We start from the raw sequence: 21,087 nt of genomic DNA, 5'->3' as shown, positions 1-21,087 counted from the left end.
TTGATGCATTTCACTCTTGGCTAACCCTTGCCAGCAGATCTTCTAAATGGCCTGGATGTGGCTGTGCCTGGGCACTGGCTAACCAAGCCTCACTGCCCAGCCCAGGATTTCTTGGATCCAGACAGGATTTGTGCTGAGAACTCCGGCAGGTGTAAGTGGCCATGGAGGTAACTTCAGGAAGAGAGGTGTTGTCATGCTGAGCACTTCAAGAAGTGAGGCCCAAAGTCGGTTTTGCTGTCTTTAGATGAAGAAATAATCCTGTTGGGGGGTGCTGAGCTGACTCCCAGCCAGCCTGGTGTTCCTGGTACATCCCACATCGCCTGCTGGAAGAGCTGCTGTCCCACATTGGGCTCGAGCTGCTTGCACTGCAATTCATCTTGTTTTCTGTTGTCTCACAAGGATGGATCCCCTTGGAGCATTACAGTGTTTATCTTACAATTCCCAAAGCTGGGATAGATTTTTGAGGGGAGATGTGTCTAATCTGGGAAAGTTCCCCAGCTGAATTATAGTGAGTACTTTTCAGGCAGTTTAAAAATGGGCAGAAAAGAACCATTCCTCTGTTTTTAGGTGGCTCACCTATTACTGTTGAACTGAAAACAAACAAACAAACAAACCCAACTATCTCATAACATTGCATGTTCACAAGTCAATTTTTTTTTGTACAATTCTAATCTGTAAGTTTGCAGCTATTGATACTGTAGTAAGAGCTTTGACACTCCATAAACCTTTATTCCAAACCAAGACAGATCATTCCCAATCTGGTCTGCTTTAAAAAGCAGACTGGTGCTGCATGTGTGGGCTCCTGGAAAAACCTGGTGAGGAAACTTCCCTTTTCCCATCTAAGTTAGACTTAAAGAGATACCCAGCAACTACAGGTAAAAAAGGCTTTAAGAAGAACCTGATGCTGCAGGTTCCTCGTCTGTTTTCTCTCACAAACACCCTGTTTTTAGACTGGAAGTTTGTCCTTGATTTGCACCTCAGTGTTTGTCAGGAAAAACTGAAAACTGAATCCTGCCCTCCGGCCGTTTCTCTATTAAATCCAATTATTAGGGATGGTAACCCTCTTAACACAAGGTAGTGATTCCATCGAGCGATCTCCTCTGTGTCCACAACACTTTCAGGCCGAGCAAAAGCAGCTCGCTGCTGTTCCAGATGAAGCAGGCAAGCTCAAGTGGGATCTTTTGGGACCAGGATTTGTTTTTTTCAGCCTCTCCCTTTGCTTTCCAGGCTGGTGGCGGGGTGGTGAAGGAACCCCGACGCTCCCCAGCAGCTCAGGGCCATTCTCCTGTCACCTGTTGCTCCTTCTGGCAGGTGTCTGCTGAGCCAAAAGCCAGCGAGAGCTGCCAGCCCTGTCCCTCACGGTCTCGGTGGCCTGTTCCTCTCCACTGCCGGTGCTGAGGGTGATGCTGCGGAGCTGCCGCCGCGTGCAGGAGGAGGCGGCCGCTCTCCCTTTGTCAGCTCACCAGGATGAAATGAAACCGGTGCGGCGGCCGAGGGGATGCTGAGGGGATGCCGAGGGGATGCTGAGGGAATGCTGAGGAGGTGCTGAGGGGATGCTGAGGGGATGCTGAGGGGATGCTGAGGGGATGCTGAGAGGGTACTGAGGGGATGCTGAGAGGGTACTGAGGGGATGCTGAGGAGGTGCTGAGGGGATGTTGAGGGGATGCTGAGGGGATGCTGAGGAGGTGCTGAGAGGATGCCGCTCCCACACGAGCTTCGCTACCGCCACCTCCACGGACGCTGATGGCCGTGCCCAGCAGCGCCCGGAGGCAGCAGCGTGTGCGGGACGCGCGGCCGGGCGGAATTCGGGATGGAAGCGGGCGGCAGGGCTGGGCGATGTGGTGTCCCGGGGGGTGGGCTCGGTGTGTCCCGAGGCTCGGTGTGTCCCGCCGCTCGGTGTGTCCTGAGGCTCGGTGTGTCCCGCCGCTCGGTGTGTCCCGGGGCTCGGTGTGCACCGCGGCCGCCGTAGGACGGAGCGGAGCGGGGCCGTGAGGGGCGGGGGCATCGCGGCAGCGCCCCCTGCCGGCCGGGGCGGCGAGCGCGCGCCCCCTCTCCCCGCAGACAATGGGGCGGCGGCGGCGGCGGCGGCGGCGGGGGCGCGCGCGCGCGGGCGGGGCGAGCGCTCCCCGCGAGAGGCGGGGGGCGCGGGGGGGGGGGGGGGGGGGGGCTCGGCGGCGCTCCGCGCACGCGCGCGCGCGCTCCCGCCCCGCCGGCGCGGCGAAGGTTCCGGAGCCCGCGCGCGCCCCCGCCCCGCCCGCGCCGCCGCCGCCGCCGCCGCCACCGCCGCTGTCACCGTCAACGCCACCGCTGTCACCAGCCGGCTCCGGTGCGGACACCCCCGCAGCGGCAGGTACGGGGAGGGGTGGCTGCCGTGGGCTGGGTGGGGGCGCTGAACCCCCGGGCGCGCTCTCCCTTCGCCGCGTCCCGCGCGGAGAAGGGGGGGAAGAGAGGGGGGAAAAAAAAAAAAAAAAAAAAAATCAATCAACCCCCGAGAAGCAAAATCCGGCCATTTCATCCCAAAAGCGAGGGGAGGGGCGTGTCCCGGTGCCGGCGCCCCGGGGCTGCGGCAGCGCGAGGCGCGGCCCCTGCGGCAGCGCGGGCGCCCGGGGCAGGTGCGGCGAGCGGGGAGCGGCGGCGAGGGATGGAGGGATGGATGGAGGGATGGATGGATGGAGGGAGGGATGGATGGATGGATGGATGGAGGGAGGGATGGAGAAGGGCGGGTTTGGGGCTCTCTCCCCGCTTTGCGCCCGTTTCGGCCCCGTTCCTCCCGGCAGGTGGGGCCGGGGCTGCGGCAGGAGGGGCGGCAGCGCGGGGCCATGTTCTGCAGCCGCCTCGAAGGGGGAGGCAGCGGTGATTAAAAACCGTAAATTAATCAATAATGGGAAACCGTCACGAAAAAGCGTTTCGAATTAAAAAAAAAAAAAAAGGAGCTGCACACGCCCAGCCCTAAATTTTGCGTGGGGGGAAGCGTTATTGAGGTCACGGCACCCCGGCGCTGCCCGGCTTTGTTGCACCCCCCGGTGCCCGTGTCGAGGGGTTTGGTGTTTAACGTGAACGAGGTGGGTCCCATCCTGTTGAATCCCGGGTGTCTTCCAGCCCCGGGATGGGGGTGGGGATGCCCATCCTCGTGGGTTTGGGGCTGGGATGGGGCTCCTTGGTGTCACTGGTGGTCCCTGGATGTGCTGGGCACATCCCAAGCATCCCAGTGCCATGCTGGGATTGCCCTTGTCATGCTGGAATTGCCCCCTTGTCCCTTCCATCTGCCTCTTCCCATGCTGTCTCTTCTTTCTCGTCCCTAAATCCCGCCAGGTGGGGCGTGGAGCTGCCCCCCCTTTCTGGGTTTTGCCTTTTTTTACCTGTGGTTGTTGGCTATTTCTTTATTTAAATCCAACTTAGCTGGGAAAAGGGAAGTTTCCTGGCCAGGTGTTTCCAGGAGCACACACCTGCCCTCCTGCCTTGGAGCAATTCAACCTGCAAGGAGCAGAAACAGCTCATTCCAGGTGAGGGATGGAGATTTCTGCCTGCATCCCCGACTGCCACATGAGCACAAGGGAGGGTTGGCTTAGGGAAGATGATTTTTCCTGGTGTTTTTGAACACCTAGAAACGCAGCCCTGCTGCTGCTCGCAGAGGGCAGCTGCCATCACTTTAGAGGGAGTTTCTGCTTCCATTTGCTGTGGTACCACCCCGCGAGGTGCAGCTCCATTTGCAGCGAGAGGCTGCTCTGGAAGGAGCAGCTGAGATGAGCTAAGCTGTCACCATTTGTATGCAGAGTATTCCCGAGCTTCCCCGGCGTGGATGTGGGCAGATGTTGGATGAGTGTTTGAATCAGTGGAACAAAATTTGCTGCTGAGAATCGTTAATTTTTCCTTGTTGAGCGATGGCTGCCCGCTTCCATCCGTTGAAGGGGTTTGGGCTCTGCTGCCAGGACCTCACATTTGGGGGGTTTCATGGCTGTCCTTGTGGGGTTCTGTTTTCTTGCCGTTATTTTTCTCAGGGTGGTCAATTAAAACAGGTCTCAGTTGGGTGTTTGCAGGCTGCTCTTGAAGGGAGAAAAATCAAAACCTCGTTCTCTCCAGGAGTGAGAAATTGCCTAACCCAGTTATGCTTTGTTCACTCTTGGAACAAAATGCTTGGTTTTCACCCCAAGACGAGCGACTTAAGGAGAAAAGTAAATTGTTGGCTGATTTACCTGTAATTTGTAGAGGATTTGAACATAGAAACATGGAATGGTTTGGGTTGAAAGGAGCCTTACAGAGCATCTCGTTCCACCCCCCTGGCATGGGCAGGGACATCTTCCATTAGACCAGATTGCTCCAGCCTGGCCTCCAACCATTCCAGGGATGGGGATCCACTGGCAGATGCTTCACACCTGATTAAAGCATTGCATTTTCTCATTCTTTGAGTAAGATGCAGGTGGGGTTCGTTGTGTTGAGACCTGGGGAATGCCTGCCCATCCGCAGATGGTGTCACAGATCAGATAGGGATGTTTATCCTGCGGGGATTAACTGGGGAGAGCTGTGGTGGGAGCTCTGTGTGCCCTGTGGGAAGATCCCTGAGCAGGGGATGGGCCCAGCCCCTGCAGGTGGCAAGTGCAGGTTTGGTGTGTCTCCCTCTGTCAAGCACTTCTGTGTGAAGTATTTGCAGCTCTGGCTTCCAGTTTGGTCTTGCTCACCCTTCCCACTCCTCTGTATCCCCTTACTCTCCTTCCAGCCTCTGCCTTCCCAAGGTGTTCCATTCAAGCTGTCCCATTCCCTCTTTGCTTAAAGAACTGCAGCTTCAGGAGGACCAAGCAAATGTATTTATTTCATGTATTTTATAGATGAAAAGGGAATGCTGTAGCTTTGTCATTTCCTTCCCAAAAACCATGGGATATTCTGCTCCCCTGGCCGGACCTCAAAGGATAAAAAAGGAGGAAAATGTGACACTGTAGCTGCCCTTTCTCGGTGAGGAAGAGCTGGGTGTAGCCAGTCAGGGATGCTCGTAGCATGCTGGTGAGGTGGGTGTTTCATCTTCTGCCTTTTGTGTTCCTCTGCTGCATTTCAGAGAACCGTGTTCCTCTTGGAGTGCTCGTTGATCCATGTAGCACCACAGGCTTTATTCCAGCGTTTTCCAGGTGTGGGATGTGGAGGTGTTTGGGTACCACTTTGCTGAGCAGTGCTGAGGGTGCAGCAGCAGGGATGGAGAGAATTGGGAATTGCTCCCTGCTTACCTTTGTGCCCCCACGTGGAATTTGGGCTCCCCAGCATTGCAGGGCTGTCGGAACAGCCACGCTGGGAATGTTTTGGAGCTGGTGTCGGTGCTGAAGCTCCTGAAAAGCTGCCTGCATCAGCACAGGAGTGACAAATTGTCCTGACACATCCTGCAGCACAGCCGGTCCCGCTGGAGCCGGGTGGGCCCCTCCTGGTGCTGGGTGTGCCCACCCCAGGCCTCCAGACAAATCCCTCTGGGCTGGCAGAGCGTGGAAAATTGGATCACCAGGCCCTGGCTAAGGGGAAATGCTCAGGGTGGCCGGTCCCTTTTCTTCCCAAAAGCAAGATAATTCAAAAGCTGGAAGAAAGCTGTGGATTTGAGTTTGTCTTGAGCAGAATAATCTTATTTTGTCAGCCCAGCGTGCTGCTGAGGCTTGGCTGTGGTGCTGGTGTCCTTTGGGGCAGTGCTGCTAATTTAGCTGTAGGAATGCTCTGACACTTGATGAATGAGTCAGGGAAGAGCCAGGGCACTGGTTTCCACCTGGCTCCCAGTATTTTCCAGTTTGCTCAGCTTGCTGGCTGCTGAGGTCGGGTTGGCTAGGCTGTGTGCTAAGGTGTGGGGCTGGCCTGAGAGGTGGCAGCTTGTAGGGCAGTGCCTTGGGCTTGTGGCATCCTTCTGGGCGATGCTGGGAGGATGCTGGGGCTGCTGGAATGTGGCAGCAGGGTTTGAAAGGAATTTAGGGGGGTTGTGGTTCTGCACACAGGTAAAGCAGCCAACCTTGAGCAAAATGGGCATGGCTGATGCTTTCTGGCTCGTTCTGAGGTCTGCAAACCCACGAGTCTGTGGAAAAGCACTGAGAGCCCTTTCTTGGAGCAGAAGGGGCCTCTCTGGCTGTGTTGGAGTAGCTGAGGGGATCGTTCCCCTCCTGTACCTGTCCTGTAGCACTGGGAGCCCCAGCTCAGCATCCTGGCTGGTCCCAGCCTCAGCTGAGAGGAGCAGCAGCTCTCTGAGGGCCTCTCCCTCCTGCTGCAGTGGCAGCAGAGCTGGGCTGGCTTTCTAGGTTTTTCTGCCAATGCAGTGTAATCTCTTCCTACCTCAGGGGCTCTACTGGCGTGGCTGAGCTGCTCCAGAGCTGGCTGGGTGGTGCCTGGGGCTCACCCCAAGGGCACCTCCTTGGGGCTGGGGGTGCTCATCAGTAAATTGGGCAGTGCTGGGGGCTGCAGGGCTCTGCCTGCCCGTGGAGATGGAAAAGGAAGCAATTGCAGAAGTGGCTTGGGCTGCTGATCCTGCAGAGCAGCACAGAGATGTTCCCACTCCCCTGGCAGCAGCCCTGGCAGGAGGAGTAGGGTGAGTGGTCTGGGGCAGAGGGAGGTGGGCTTGGAGAAAGCTCCCTGAGCACCAGGCTGGCTCAGCCTTGCCAGAGGGGCAGCCCCCACTGCTCCTCCTCCTCCTCCTGCTCCGTGCAGTGCTGTTCTCTCCTGGCTGTTCAGCACGAGCAGCCCTCAGTCCCCAGCTGTCCTTGCAGGTCACCCCAGGATGTGCTGGGCAGAGCAGAACTGTGGCCCTTTAGCTAAACCCTTGTCAGGGTTTTTAAGGTGGGCACGGCTCTGCTGTGAGGGACTGAGTGAATCTGAGTCTCTGTTGCAGCAGGATGGGTCTCCCTCCTCCATCTGTGAGCTGGAGCTTTGTTTTACACTGAAATCTGCTGGTTGTAGGCTGGGGTTTTTTTAAGTGCCTGTGGAAAGCATGTGTGGTTTACACTGGAGTCTGGAGGAGAAGTATCTGTGCCTTTAGACTTGAGTGGGTTTTCTTTGCAAGTCTAATGAGCTTTTTGCTCCTCAGAAATCAATCCTCTGGTTTTTCCCTTTTCTTTCCTAGCAGACCAATTAGTAAAGGTGGTCATAACACACAGCGTGGCTCCTGTTTTCAGTGTCTCTTCCTTAAATATCCAAGGAAAGGGAGCACCAGGGGATACCTTCTGTGCAGCTAAAAGGATTATTGCTGCAGTTGGGCTAATTATTTCCATCTTTGCAGCCTCTCCACTCTTCCTGCCCTGTCCTCTCTGCCTTCCCTCCGTGCTGTCCTCCAGAGCAGTGGGGTTGTCCCACCTGGGAAAGGGTTTGTCCCCAAGAGCTCAGGTGTGTTTGGACAATGCCCCCAGGCACAGGGTGGGACTGTGGGGGTCGCTGATCGCTGTGGTCCCTTTCAGCTGGGGATATTCCACAATTCTGTGCTCCCCAGGGAGCTGGGCTCAGCTCTGTGGTGGGAAGGAGGGGCGGGTGTGGGATGTGGAGGGGTGAGGCGCGGTCCGAAGGGGCAGGAAGGGCTGTGTGAACTCTTCAGCACTTCAAGAGGTGATGAAACCACTTGTATTGAGGGGCTTGAATAGCACGTGTGAGACTTGAAGGGCTTTCTGCCACTTATCAGCGCTGCACTTTGCGGCTCCCCCTCAGCTCCTGCCCCGGGCTGTCTGCCTGGAAGTGCCAGATGTAATTTCAGATGGATTTCATCAGCGGCTCAAGTCAGTTGCTGCAGAATGAAATTCCATGAGGTGTTTGTAAATGACTCAAAACATCTAAAGAAGCCTCTCCTGTGACTCCTGAGGACATCCAGCTCAGCCTGTTTGGGGAGGGCTGGAGATTCACTTCTGAGATAAACCAACTGTTTTCTGTGCCCTGCAAAGGAGGAGGGGAGGTGTTCAGAGTGGTTAAATTGTTCCCTGTCCTAGGAAACATTTTATCTTTTCTTTGATTAAAGGTTACTTGAATCCTGTCTGCGCTGGCAAAGTTTCAATGTGGAGCGAGTGAGGTGCTCAGAACCAGCTCTGCTCCTTCTCTGTGAGGTGAAATGTCACTTTGGGGGAGCTTCCTGGGGCAGGAGCACATCTGGCCAGCTGTGTGAGGTGCTCAGAACCAGCTCTGCTCCTTCTCTGTGAGGTGAAATGTCAGTTTGGGGGAGCTTCCTGGGGCAGGAGCACATCTGGCCAGCTGTGTGAGGTGCTCAGAACCAGCTCTGCTCCTTCTCTGAGAGGTGAAATGTCACTTTGGGGAGCTTCCTGGGGCAGGAGCACATCTGGCCAGCTGTGTGGTGCTCAGAACCAGCTCTGCTCCTTCTCTGAGAGGTGAAATGTCACTTTGGGGGAGCTTCCTGGGGCAGGAGCACATCTGGCCAGCTGTGTGTGGTGCTCAGAACCAGCTCTGCTCCTTCTCTGAGAGGTGAAATGTCACTTTGGGGGAGCTTCCTGGGGCAGGAGCACATCTGGCCAGCTGTGTGTGGCGCTCAGAACCAGCTCTGCTCCTTCTCTGTGAGGTGAAATGTCACTTTGGGGGAGCTTCCTGGGGCAGGAGCACATCTGGCCAGCTGTGTGTGGTGCTCAGAACCAGCTCTGCTCCTTCTCTGAGAGGTGAAATGTCACTTTGGGGGAGCTTCTTGGGGCAGGAGCACATCTGGCCAGCTGTGTGAGGTGCTCAGAACCAGCTCTGCTCCTTCTCTGTGAGGTGAAATGTCACTTTGGGGGAGCTTCCTGGGGCAGGAGCACATCTGGCCAGCTGTGCACGTTCTCAGCCAAACCACAGGCAGGCCAGGGCTGTCACACTCAAGGTGAGAGGCCAAGTGATGGGCAAGTGAGGCTTGTCCTGGCTGTGGATCTCAGGATGAGCCTCGGGCAGGGGGAGCAGGGGCTGTTCCTGCTCTCAGTGTCAGTTGGATGACAGCAGGGCTGTCAGAGGAGACTGTCCCAAGAGAAGGGATAATCTGGAGGAATTCCTTCCTGGAGGTTGGTCTGTGTTTGTGTCCACTCAGGGTTATGTGAGGAGCCTTTGTATAAAAATGACATTTATATCTGGAGCTGTGCTTGACTTTGGTATGGTCAGAAGAGAAGGGAATGTAAGATTTGGAAATGTGGCCAGTGCTGACCCACCTGGTACAAAGTGCTGACTCCTCCCTGCAGGAGCCAGTGCTTCATTACCCTCCTCAGATCCTGTGTGTGATGGGGTGAGAGTGGCTGGGATTGAGTTACCTGTGTGCTCTAAGGTGAGACCTGAGAGGAAACTGGGTGATGTGGCAGAACTGGAGCTTCTCCTGCTCTCTGCTGGCAGCTGGAGTTTGTGGTGTTAGTGAGCCCAAAGCTGGGATTTAATCCAAAGTCAGAGTTGCCTTTTGTGGTGGATTTTCAGCTCCCACTGACTCTGAATTCAAGGGCAGATTCCACCCTGAGCAAATTCTGCCCTCTGAAGTTACTGCTTATGTGTGGTTTTACCTCCTGCCTCATCAGCATGACAAAGGGTGCTGCCTGGAGCTGCCTGGAGGGATTTGTACGAGAAGCTTTTAACAATGGATGTCTCCAAATTGGACAGAAAACTACACGGTTTTCCCTTGGCATTTCCCGGTGTAATAATGGAGAGCCTGGCAGGTGTGAATAGGCAGGAGGAATAAATGTTGCTGTTGGGGGCAAAAAGGAAAGCAGGTAAAATCTGTTCCAGCTGTGGCATGGCTTGGAGTCACTGCCTGGGAGAACAGATTTAGAGAGGATGGGACCAGAATTGAGGGTATTGGAACCAAAACGAGGACGTTGGGCAAAGGGAGTGACTCTGGGGTTTGTGGAGCCCTGCAGGGCTCTGGTGGTGGGTGGGTGATCCAAAAAGAGCAGCTGTGAGCAGGAGGAGTCCGTGGGGCTCCCTGGTTTTGTTCTTTTGGGCACACCTGGGCCTGCTGTCCTGTCTGCTCTCCTTGCTCATCCATCTCTCCTGTTCCTGCCCTCTCAAACCCTGCCTGGCAGCCCCAGCTCCGTGCTGGAGCTTGCCTGGCCCTTGGCTTGCTGAGAGCAAGGTGGGGACCCAGCTCCCTACAGGATGTGGAATTCCAGCATCAGGAATTGCTGAGCTTATTGAAATTCCTTTTTTCATGGTTTTGAAGCTTACTTTGCATGAGTTCTGCTTTTTCCCCCATGTCAGTAGTAGCTGGGTTACTTTGCCAGCTCCTCCCTTCCCCCAGGTTCCTCCAGGCAGGAGGTGAAGAATGAATACTCTTTAATGTGAAGGCACTGATTAATGCTTAATCTCTCAAATATGTCACTGCTTTTGTGTCTAATAGCAGGGCTCATTGTCAGGGCTGTGTGAGGCCCCTGCTCAGCTCCAGAGCAGGTTTCATTCGCCACTGCTGCTCACCTTAGCAGAGGAGTTTTGGACTTTTGGGCTTGTTTGCTCTCTCAGCATCCAGGAGCCTCCTGATGCTTAAGTTCTTAAAGGGAAAAATAAAAAAAAACCCCTCCTGCTGTGGGGTTGTGGTGTTTGTGTCCAGGTGAGCAGCACCTTCCCAGTGCCTGGGGGGAACACCAGGGAGCTGGGAGGGTGTAAAGTGATTTTTTGAGTAAGGATTGCTTGGCACTGGAGTGCTGCAGCCAGGAAAAAAGCCCTGAATGCTTCTCCTCAGTGCAGAGGGGCAGTTGTGTGAGGTGGGAGAAGTTTTGGCTCGGTGGGGAGAGCAGAAGGCTCCTGCCTCCCTCGATAAGAGATGACAAAGCCGTGGCTTTAGGTGTGGTCAGAGCCTCTCCAAACAGGCTGGCTCCATTCATCCACGGCAAAAACAAGCAGTGCTGACACACCAGCGGCCCTGCATCTTCCAGCCTTTGTTTTAGTGCTTGAGAGAGAGCCTGTGACCCCGGGGAACGTGAATGGAGCCCTGGTGAGCCCAGAGCAGGAGTGAGATGAGTCGGAGGCAGGCGGTCCCTTTGTACATGGCACACATGTGACAGCAGAGCTGCATTTGGAGCTGGAAGAGGATAAAATCCCCGAGGAGGCTGACTGCACCTCGTTTATTTTTAACAAATGTGCTGGGGGAGATTGAGCTGGAATTCCAAGACTTGGGGCAGGCTGAAATTCGGACAATTTCCCTCATCCCTGTGAGAAGATTGGCAGCAACTGGGCTAATTCCTGGGGAAGATGAAATGCATGTGGATTATGGATTTTTTTAAAAACTTTCTCTTCCTTTAGCCTTTGGGTTAGGAGGGGAAATAAAGGTTTTACAACTCTTTGGCTGAATTTATGGTCTGTGTTCCCATGTGGACTGTCACTTAGTCACACTGCCTGCATCTGCTTGTGCTGCTCATCGGCCCCATAAAACTAAAATCAAGACAAGACAGATTGCTGCTTGATTGTCATCCCAAGTGGCCCAAACTGGGCAAAGACCAGCTGGGGAGAGACATCCAAGAGCTCAGTAGGGATGTTTTGGTATAAAGGTTTTTATTTGCTGCTCATCCTCGCTGTAAAATCCTCGTTTGTCTTGTGCCTCAGCACGGACTGTGCTCCCTTGTTAGGAGGAATAAAGGTACAAATGCAGCTTCTGTCGGGTTTTTGTGCTGGAAGGAAGAGCTCAGGCTCTCAGATTCTGTGACCTTGTGCATCTCCCATCACAGGTCCCTTGCTGTTGGTGTCCTGATGTGCAGAACATGAGCAGAAACAGGCGTCCTTGTGGGATCAGCAGCTCCTGGGAGCAGGGCTGGAGCTCCCAGGTGTTCAGGGGCTGTGAACCTGTTGGGGTGCCCACCTGCTTCCCCTGGGCTGGGGTGTCCCAGTCCCTCCCCTCCCTGTCAGCAAATGAGGATTCTCTCATCCCTACACTCAGCTCTCCTGCTGATATTTGTTTGTTTTCTCTCTAGAGCTTTTCCAGATTAGGCTTTTTTTTTTTATCTCCTTACTGACCTGATACAGATTTAATAAAAAAATGGAGCTTTTGGTTCTAGTAAATACAGTTGTGAACATTTTAGGGAACAGTGTTTTTCTGCTGTTATGCAACAACATAAAAGCAAAGCAGAAACACTTGATGAATGTCCTATTGTTTGTTGTCTTTTGGCATTAAAGAATGAAAGATGATGTTCAGGAAACACACTGTGACTTTTGACCTCATCTGAAGAGTCATGAAAAACAAAAATAATTCAGCAGAGGCCGACAGAAGCTAAAACAGGTGAGGCAGGGCCTGCTCTGGTGGTGTGGTGGCTGCTGGGGTGAGGACAGGTCCTGTGGAGCCCCAAAAGCTGGTGAGATCTGACGTGTTCTTTGCTTTCTAGGCCAAGGAACCAGTGTGTCGAGCGTGCCTGAGCCTTCCCTCTGTATTTATAGAGTGTCCTGGTGAGCTCCTGCTGCATTCCAGCTCTGCCAGTCACCCTCGGGGAGCTGGAGCTGGGCACTGGGGCCAGGCACTGGCTGGTGCCCAGTTTGGGGTGTCAAGGGGCTGGAAGTGATGGCTTGGTGAAAAGAGCACAGTGCAGGGGAGGCTGGTGTTCCCTGCAGGGGGAAGCTGGGCTTTTTCAGCCTGGGAGTGCTTGTTCCAGCACTGCTGCTGCTGGACACCCTGTCCCTCCCCTCCTCTGGGGAGTGGCCCTGCCACGGCACCCTGGAACCCACTGCTGCCCTCAGCCTTGGGTCCTGCAGGGGGAAAGGAGGGATTGGGTCCTGCAGGGGGAAAGGAGGGGTCCCTGAGCATCCCTGGGGAGCCTCACCTTGGCTTCTCCCCCAGACAGGCTTTCTGTGGCTGCCAGAGCCATGCCAGCCATGGTGGCGTGACAGTAGCTGCAGCAGATGGTGCCGTTGTCATCGTTTTATTTTCTATCCATGTGCTGAAACAGCTCAAAATAACTTCAGAAATGATGGCCCAATCCATGAAGAATGTTTTCCCGGCCCTGAGAAAATCTCCTGCAACATTAGTGGCCACGAGGCTCTCCTGGTTCTGTCTCATCTGCTCTGGCTGGGGTCGCTCACTAGGCTGGAGCTGTGGCATGAAGAATCTTTCATATTTAATATCTTCATTACTGTGGCAGCGTTGAATATTCACAGAACTTCTGTCAAACGTTGTCAGCGCTGTGAAATCAAAGGGAGAGGAGCAGCTGAGATCAAAGTAAGCAATAAACACATACCTTGTGTCTCACAATGTCTTTTTCCAGCCTGAGGCAAAACTTGGTGGGGCTCAGGTGCAGCTGGGTGGTGGCTGGTGCTGGCACAGCACTGCCCTGGCAGTTTTTGCAGCCAAATGCAGACCATTTAACTTAACCTCGGTGGTGCAGAGTGTGTGCACCCCACAGATGGCCCAGGGCTTGTGTCTGACCCCCCTCAGGCTGCAGGGATGTCCCCAGCCCTGGCTCTGTGCACCCCTGGGTGCTGCTCTCCTGGGACAGCTGGGTGGGCAGAGCTGTGCTGCTCCTGCTGGCCCCGGGCTGGGGCTTGTGCTGCACAGCTCTGGCTCTGAAATGGAGCTGCTGTGAGGAGGAAGAGCAGAGCCTTCCTCTGTTCACAGCCTGCCTCAGACACCCCCGGGGGTGGATCTGCCTGGGGGCTCAGCTCTGTGCTGGGTGGGGATTCTCACCCTCCTGCTCCTGTGTGTGGCTGGCTGCCAGAGTGACTTTTGGGGTATTGCTCAGCTCTTTGGCTGGCTGAATTACACTGCAGGGAGCTCAGGGTGGGTGTGGCAGTGCTCAGTGCCCTCCCAGATGGGCTGTCCTGGGGGGAGATGGGGGTGATCTGGATCCACCAGCCTGTCCCCACCTTGGGAGCTGGTTTGGTACCACTGGAGCATGAAATAAGCTCTGTCAGCTTGTTTCTGGCCTCACATTAATGAAGAAAATTGTGATAGCCACGAGACCCTGCTGGCCACACAAGTGCCCTGTGTTTGTGAGATGGCAGTTGTCCCCAGAGCAGGTGAGCCCTGCCAGGCTCCTGTCCCCAGACTGCTCTGCCAGCAGCTCTGTCCTCTGCTGCTCGTCCTGGGCACATCCCTGACAATTCCAGTGAGCCTCACGGGGGAGTGTGGCAGGCTCAGGGGGGGATGGATGCCTGCTTTCCTTCCTTGGGGCAGTGCAAGCCTCTTGAAGCCATTGCTGCCTCCTCATGGTGTCTTGGTAAAGCAGGCACTTGATGGGGCAGAGCAGCAGCTGTGCCATCGATTGTCCCAATTCAGACTCCAGGGGCATTTTTTGGGAGCTGCTTTTCCCTCTTTTCCCTCTCCCCATCCTTTCTGGAGGCTGGGGGAGCAGTCTGTGACTCTGTCCTGGGCTCTGCCATGCCTGGTGTTGCAGCCACACCTGGGCATGAGCCCAGCCTCGGGAAGGCAGTGCTGGGGGAATATCAGCCTTCCAGCACTTTCTGTGAAGTGAATAATGACTGCTACAAGCCTGAGAGCTTCGAGCCTGCCTTAAACCTGCAGCAGCAGGGGGGAGGCTCTGATTTGCAGCAGGTTGGGCTCAGCCTGGGATGGGAAGAGTGAAGGAGAATTAGCTGGTAAATAAGATCTGCCTTCTCTTTGATCCGCTCTACGTGTTCAACTGCTTAAAGGCTTCCCAAGCAAGCAGGATTTTGGGGAGGGAGAATTTATCCCCCCATCAACCATCTCGGGGCTGGGTGGAACTGCAAGATGCTGTAGCAGGGGGTGGGAAGAAATCCTCAGGCAGCCTGGCAAATCCCTGCCAAAGAGGCTTCTCTCCCCTCTCTGCAAAGAGCCTGCTGAGCACTCAGGGCAGCCTTAAAAACTGCTGCTGCTTCCTTTGCTGCTGCCACCTAAGCCCTTCTGATCAGAGCTCTAATCCACCTACAGTTAGGGGACTTAGGGGCAGCCTGATTTTTGCATCATATTGTGGAATGAGCTGGGTGATCTGGAGGGCCAGCACCTCCCTGGGCTGTGAAACGCCCTCTGAGAGCTCCCAGGGAAGGCTGGGCTCTGCAGGGAAAGGTTGGCCAGGCCAGAAGTGAGAAGGAAATTAAGAAGAGGTGGAAGATCAAGTGAGGAAGATCCACTTAGTGGCAGGTGATGCTGCAGGTGGAAATGGAGATGCTCAGGTGTTGGCTGAGGGGCAGGTGGAGCAGGTCACAGTTGTTTGGCTGGGGCAGAGAGGAGACGTGCAGACAAACCCAGCTCAGGCTGTGGGCTGGGGTTCTGTGCTGGATAATCTGGTCTCTAATTGCTCCCCTGCTCTGAGGCAGCTGCTGAACTGGGCCTAAGCTGATTTGGGATGGCAAATTCCGTTAGTTTAATTCTCAGCAGCCCTGAGGAACTTACCAGCATGTGAGTGAGTGTTCCTTGGCTTTGCTCTGGCCATGAGCCTGCCCTGGAGACCCCCGTGGAGACCCCTGGCAGAGCTCTTGGCTGTGAGCAGCTTTGATTTGTAAGGGCTGTGCTGGTCTGAAGGGGACTTGGGGGAATGGAGTGACAGGAAAAGAAAATTGATGTCCCTGCTGCTGTGATGAGACTCCTGTGCCCCAAAAGCTGCTCTGCTGTGAGCCCAAACCCATCTCATGTCTCTTTGAAAAGTGTCCTGGAGAAAGGGGCAAAAAGTGGAGAAAGGGGCAAAAGTTTCACACCTCCAGGGAGTTACTTAAACTATAATAAATATGGAAAAATTGTAAAAAGAAAAAAGAAAACATGCAGCTCTCTTATTGCTCCAAGAGGCATTTATCTGCCTTTGAACCTAAAAGAAGTTTTCCATCCTCTTGGCTAGATATCCTGAAATTCCATGTAATTTCTCAGCTCACTGCATATTAGTGCCTGCAATTAATGAGATCATCGTCCATATTCCTTCCTCTGTCAGCTTCTGGGAAAAACAGTACTTGGAGAAGAGCACAAAGGAGATGAAGTTGCTTATGAATTATGAACAGCCTTTCAGGCTGGTGTTGTTTCACGGCGCTGTCACTCTGTTTTAATTTTGTAATTCAGAGGGAATGATGCTTTTTTAAAGCCCTGTTTGTGTTTGATCACCTTTCAGAGGTAACACTTAGCTCGTGTTTGTTGAATTTTCGTCTTTGACAACAGGAGCGAGGGCTTTGTGCCCTTTCTGATTAAATAACGGGGAAGGAAGATGCTGAGCAGGAGACAATAGCCGAGAGGCTTGGGAGTTACCTGGGTGATCACTTGGGTGTTTTGTGGGTATTTTGTGGGTGCTTTTTGGGTGTTTTGTGGGTGTTTTGTGGGTGTTTTGTGGCTGGGATGAGGGGTGGAGCTCGGTGGGGCCACTGGTGAGTCCCAGAGTGTGCAAATCCAGCCAGCATCTCCCCGGGGTGGGTGTTGCACCCTCCTGCTACTGAAATGTTCCTTTCCTTTTCCTGTCTTTTCTTGCCCCTGTGCAGCAGGGCCCCTGCACCACCCACAGGCAGCTCTGCCAAGGCCGGGTTTATTTTGGGCTGGGCTGTGTAAATCGAGCCCCTGGTCCAGCCTTGTGACCCTGGGATTGTCCCTGCCCTGCTTGGGGACAGTCCTGGGCCGTGTGCCCTGGGCTGTGCCCACTGTGACCCCCTGGCACGGAGGGGCTCTGGGGAGGCTGTTCCCCTCTCCTTTGTGCCAGGGCTGGGGGAGTCTGGCACAGATTGCCCAGCTGGGTCCTCCTGGGTCTGCCTCTCCCCCTCCCTCTGGGGCACCTCAGTCTCACCTTGTCTGCAGCCTGGGCTTTACCTCCCTCCCACTGCAGAGAAATTCTGCCCCAGGGTTGAAGAGTTTGGGCTCTGAACCTGGCCAGGCAAAGGGTGCTGGAGGCTTTGTGTGGGGTTTTTGGGTTCCCCAGGGGCTGCAGGGTGGGGGCCCTGCTGGGATGTCCTGGCTGTGCCCAGGGCAGGAATTGCTGCTGCAGACTGGGCGTGGGGCTGGGCACAGAGAGCAGCTTTGGGCTGAGCTGACTGTGGCTGCCAGCCTCCGTGGGAAACGGGGAATATTGGGAAAAATCTCCAAAGTGCAGTGACAGGACAAGGGAATGGATTCAAACTGAGAGAGTAGGTTTGGAGTAGACATTAGGAGGATGTTCCTCCTGGGAGGGTGGGCAGGCCCTGGCACAGGTGCCCTGAGCTGCCCCTGGATCCCTGGCAGTGCCCCAGGCCAGGCTGGATGGGGCTGGGAGCACCTGGGACAGTGGGAGGTGTCCCTGCCCATGGCAGGGGTGGCTCTGAGTGGGCTTTGAGGTCCCTTCCAATGCCAGGCAGGCTTCAGGTCTGGAAAATGTGAGGTTTGGAGGAGCTGTTAATTATGGGATGGGCTGTTGCTTTTTAGATAGTGGCCCTGGTTAAGGAGAATAGTTCTGCTGGGGATGGATAAGGTTCTTTGCAGGGTTTGTGCTTTATCTGCCATGTGGAGGGTGCTGTTCAAGTTTATCTCTGTGCAGCTTTCTTTGCTCTAATTATGCATCACTGAGCCATTGCTTCAAGGCGGGGCTGGTTTTACATTTTAAAGAATATTTTAGAGGGTTTTTTTTCCCCCCTTGATGTTATGTTTTTCTCTGAGAGGGATTTCCCCTTCCCCCACTCAAAAGGAAAAACAAAGAGGATTATCATCGTGGACTTCTTTCAGAATTTTCAGTCCATCTTTCAGAATTCAAATCTAGAGTATGCCATTTTAATAAGATTTAAATTCTCATTGATCCTGTGAGTTCATTACCTGGGTGAAAACCCAAGGCCAAGCTGAGACTTTCCCTCCCTCCCTCCTGTGCCAGCTGGAGGTGGTTTTGTTCCCTCTCAGGACTCTCAGGAGCAGCAGCAGGACGCTGTGCTCCATCTGCTGGGAGATATTTCTGCCCTCCAGCTCCATCCAGGCCTTGCCCCCCAACCTCTGTGCCCGAAGGAAGGGGCACTGGGGTGTTCCCTGGGCTGCAGCTGGGTTTGAGGTGCCCCCAGGGTCCCCCTGAGTGTCTCAGTGATGGACCTGCATGCTCTCAGTCGTGCTTTTTTCCCCTGTAACAGGAAGGCAGCTCTTCCTCTCTGATTGCCTCTGAAAAATTAATGGCTGCATCCTCCCGAGCCCTCAGTGCCATGGTGGGACTGGGGGCTGGCCCTGCCTGCCCCTGAGCAGCACAGGCAGCCAGCAGCAGCCCCAGCTGCTCTGCACAGCCCCGGCCCTTCCTTTGTGCTGCAGAGCCCTGGCACTGGTCAGTGCAAGCAGGTGACCACCAGCCCTGCCCACGGCAGCCTCCTGCCTCTGCTGAATCACAGTGCTGCTGCAGCACCAGGGCTGCAGCCCTGCATGCCCAGAAGTGCAAGGTTTTCCCAGGCTGCAGCCCTGCATGTCCGGGAGAGATGCAAGGCTTTCCCCTGGCTGCAGCCCTGCATGCCCTAGAGAAATGCAAGGTTTCGCCTGGCTGCAGCCCTGCATGCCCAGAAATGCAAGGACTTTCCCTGATTGCATGTCCTGGAGAAATGCAACTTTCCCCCAGGCTGCAGCCCTGCATGCCCAGAGATGCAAGGTTTCCTCTGACTGCAGCCCTGTATGCCCAGAATGCAAGGACTTTCCTCAGTTGCATGTCCTGGAGAAATGCAAGGTTTTCCCAGGCTGCAGCCCTGCATGTCCTGGAGAAGTGCAAGGTTTCCCCACACTGCAGCCCTGCATGCCCAGGAGAAGGACTTCCCCAGGTTGCATATCCTGGAGAAATGCAAGGTTTTCTCAGGCTGCAGCCCTGCATGCCCAGAGGTGCAAGGTTTTCCCAGGCTGCAGCCCTGCATGCCCAGGAGAAGTGCAAGGTTTCCCCAGACTGCAGCCCTGCATGCCCAGAGGTGCAAGGTTTTCCCAGGTTGCAGCCCTGCATGCCCAGAAGTGCAAGGACTTTCCCCAGTTGCATGTCTTGGAGAAATGCAAATTTTCCCCTGGCTGCAGCCCTGCATGCCCAGAAGGACTCCCCCAGGTTGCATGTCCTGGAGAAATGCAAGGTTTCCCCAGACTGCAGTCCTGCATGTCCTGGAGAAATGCAAGATTTTCCCCTGACTGCAGCCCTGCATGCCCAGGAGAAGGACTTCCCCGGGCTGCATGTCCTGGAGAAGTGCAAGGTTTTCCCAGGCTGCAGCCCTGCATGCCTAGGAGAAGGACTTCCCCAGACTGCAGCCCTGCATGCCCTGGAGAAATGCAAGGTTTTCCCAGGCTGCAGCCCTGCATGCCCTGGAGAAATGCAAGGTTTTCCCAGGCTGCAGCCCTGCATGCCCTGGAGAAATGCAAGGTTTCCCCAGGCTGCAGCCCTGCATGTCCTGGAGAAGTGCAAGGTTTTCCCAGGGGGATGCTGTCCATGGAGCATGGATGAGCCTTCAACAAGGAGTCCCCTCTGCATGAAGGGCAAGAAAGGACCAGAGGTGGGGAGACCCTTGGCTGCTCTTCTCCCAAAACCACCTGGGAGAGGGAGAGGGAGAGGGAGAGGGAGAGGGAGAGGGAGAGGGAGAGGGAGAGGGAGAGGGAGAGGGAGAGGGAGAGGGAGAGGGAGAGGGAGAGGGAGAGGGAGAGGGAGAGGGAGAGGGAGAGGGAGAGGGAGAGGGAGAGGGAGAGGGAGAGGGAGAGGGAGAGGGAGAGGGAGAGGGAGAGGGAGAGGGAGAGGGAGAGGGAGAGGGAGAGGAGAGGAGAGGAGAGGAGAGGAGAGGAGAGGAGAGGAGAGGAGAGGAGAGGAGAGGAGAGGAGAGGAGAGGAGAGGAGAGGAGAGGAGAGGAGAGGAGAGGAGAGGAGAGGAGAGGAGAGGAGAGGAGAGAAAGGCCTGGTGTGGGTGCAGCAGAGAGGATTTGGGAGAGCTTTGCCCTGGGTGTGCAGCTGGGAAGCGAAGGTGTCTCTGCTGGGAGGTGTGTGGTGAGCAGAGAGGGGCTGGGAGGGGCAGGAGCTGCTGCTGCCACCCACCTTGTCCTGCCAGGGCAGGGCAGTGCCTTGGGAAAGCTGCTGTACCCAGAGCCAGGTGTGTCTGGGGCACAGAGGGCACTCCTCCACCTGCACACTCCACAGCAGCACCTTTCTGTGCCCTTTTACACCCAGCTTTGTGCCTAGGTTGCTTTTCTGGTCCCTGCAGTAGGTAAAGACTTTATTTTGGTATTTCAGTGCTGTAAATAATGTCAGGCATCAGCCAGATGAGGCCTGGATATAATCAATGTGATCCTTTGAGCTCTGGGAGGAGGGCAGCCATATGTCCAAATAATTAGGGCCCACCAATTAGAGCAAAAATTAGATACTTAATTCTTTCTTATTTTATACCTCCATTTTTATGGGTGATTTCATTCCAGCTTCCTGGGTTCTCCAGTCCTGCCCAATGGCTTTGTAGCTGTCTAAGGCAGTAATTAAATTGCAGAGTCATCTTGCTAAGGCTTAAAAAAAGCTGGGTGAGAGATCTGGTTACTGGCCCTGGAGTTTCTCTTGTGTGGTTCCATACGTGCAGCAGACAAAACCACAAATTTCCTCCTTGCTGCTGGTAACCTGAGCTGCACTGCTGGATCTGCCTGTCCCTGATGGTCATGGCAAACGTGTGATCACTGAAATCCATCTCTGGATAGTCCTGGTGTCCTCCCCCCGTGTCACTTTTGGATGGCTTTTAAGGTGATGAGTGTCTTGTGGTAGCTGTGTATCCCTGCTGGGTGTGTCCATGGGAATGGAAGGATCCCTTCCCACAGCAGCATCACACCTCCCCAGCAAATACAGCTCTTGGGAGACTGGTTAAACTGGGAAGTGCAGACTTTGGAGCATGCACCAGGAGTCAGTCAGCACTTGGCCTGCTGCTCCCAGGGACCTCCTGGGGCAGAGCTGTGCCAGAGCAGTGTCCTGGGTGCACCAGGGTGCTCCTGGGCGCCAGAGCAGTGTCCTGGGTGCACCAGGGTGCCAGAGCAGTGTCCTGGGTGCCAGAGCAGTGTCCTGGGTGCACCAGGGTGCTCCTGGGTGCACCAGGGTGCCAGAGCAGTGTCCTGGGTGCACCTGGGTGCCAGAGCAATGTCCTGGGTGCACCAGGGTGCCAGAGCAGTGTCCTGGGTGCCAGAGCAGTGTCCTGGGTGCCAGAGCAGTGTCCTGGGTGCACCAGGGTGCCAGAGCAGTGTCCTGGGTGCCAGAGCAGTGTCCTGGGTGCTCCAGGGTGCCAGAGCAGTGTCCTGGGTGCCAGAGCAGTGTCCTGGATGCACCAGGGTGCTCCTGGGTGCCAGAGCAGTGTC

At 55.2% G+C, this 21,087-nt stretch overlaps 1 protein-coding gene across 12 annotated transcripts in view; it reads left to right on the top strand.

Annotated features, from left to right (window-relative positions):
- Positions 1 to 2,218: 2,218 nt before the first annotated feature.
- MAPT (microtubule associated protein tau) overlaps positions 2,219 to 21,087 on the top strand; it is a 48,781-nt gene continuing 29,912 nt past the window's right edge. For all 12 annotated transcript variants that reach the window (XR_009489612.1, XM_059869359.1, XM_059869356.1 and 9 more), the window contains exon 1: positions 2,219 to 2,350. The gene's annotated coding sequence lies outside the window, so the exon portion shown is untranslated. The remainder of the gene's footprint in view (positions 2,351 to 21,087) is intronic.

This window comes from Haemorhous mexicanus, chromosome 28 (assembly GCF_027477595.1).
Source record: "Haemorhous mexicanus isolate bHaeMex1 chromosome 28, bHaeMex1.pri, whole genome shotgun sequence".
Lineage (NCBI taxonomy): Eukaryota > Metazoa > Chordata > Aves > Passeriformes > Fringillidae > Haemorhous > Haemorhous mexicanus.
This window is presented reverse-complemented; position numbering and strand designations above follow the sequence as displayed.